Below are 1,246 nucleotides of genomic sequence, written 5' to 3'. Positions count from 1 at the left end.
TTTTTTTTTTTTTTTTTTTTTTTTTTTAATCACAGCAACAACCGGGTCACAGTATTTCTGGCATAAGATTTCATCAATTAAATTCCAGTAGGAAAAGGTCATAACTGGGATCTTTTCAGGTCCAAAAGTCTCATAATAATCCTTAAGGGCATCACCCACCCTTTTTCTATCGCCTCTGATCAATAGTTCCTTCAATAGGGAACCATGGGCAAACTTGTTTAATATATTCAAAATATTGACAGAAATCCTTAATTTTAACCTTTACTCCTCGTGCCATTAATGCTTTACTCAAGCTTTCTACAAATATCTCATGTTCACTTAATACCTGTCCCATTGTCGAAGGGAAGGGGGAAGGGGTTCCGTTCACTTACTGAGGTTCTGACATCGCAGTAGGCAACTGTGGCGTGGGTCTCTTTTACTTTCTCTCTTGCCGGCTCTCTCAGATGGTTCCCTCACTGAATCCTCTGTACCAGGTGCCCCACACATTGGGTGCCACTTGTCCCAAGCCAGGGGGTCAGTCAACGAAGTTCACCTGGGAAAGGAGCAGGGAATTGAGGAAGGGACAAAGGACAGGAGACGCGAGAAATGGAAACAAGACAGGATTCTGATCAAGTCTTGTTTATTCAAAGGAAACTCTGGATATATATAGTAGAGGAATAGGGAAATGATGGCGGGTAAAAGGCATGAGTAACTAGGCAACTGGGCTATGACAGGAACTCCCACCTCCAGGGCATAGCATGTGATCAACGGGGAAGTGACACAGTCTTTAAGGCAGGGGAAAAGGAAGTCAGCGTCACCGATGATGCTGATGCACCAAGAGAATTTCATAGGTCAGAAGCACTCAGGTGACCATTAAGGGATACATGGTGCAGAGTCATGATGTGGCAGTTTCACAGGAATCCTGAAGCCCACTTGCAATAGGATTGGAGGGTTGCAGTTATTGAGCCTCCCACACTAGTGTTTTTTAGATCTTTATCGATTCTAGAGAGCAGATCTTTGTCGGAGTACTTATTTGTCATGATTTTTTTTCAAATTTGTGGGTTGCCTTTTCACTTTGTAGGTAATTTCTTTTGATGTGAAAAAACTTCTCAGTAAGAGCAGGTCCCAGTTGTTACATCTTTCGACTGTTTCCCATGCGATATGATTTCTTTTCATGAAGTCTTTGCCTACCCCTATGTCTTCAAGAGTTCCTCCTACTTTCTCTTCCAGGAGATTTAGTGTCTCTGCTTTAATGTTTAGATCTTTA

This window comes from Octodon degus, unplaced genomic scaffold (genome assembly GCF_000260255.1).
Source record: "Octodon degus isolate 3935 unplaced genomic scaffold, OctDeg1.0 scaffold00106, whole genome shotgun sequence".
Lineage (NCBI taxonomy): Eukaryota > Metazoa > Chordata > Mammalia > Rodentia > Octodontidae > Octodon > Octodon degus.
Note: the sequence above shows the minus strand (reverse complement) of the source record.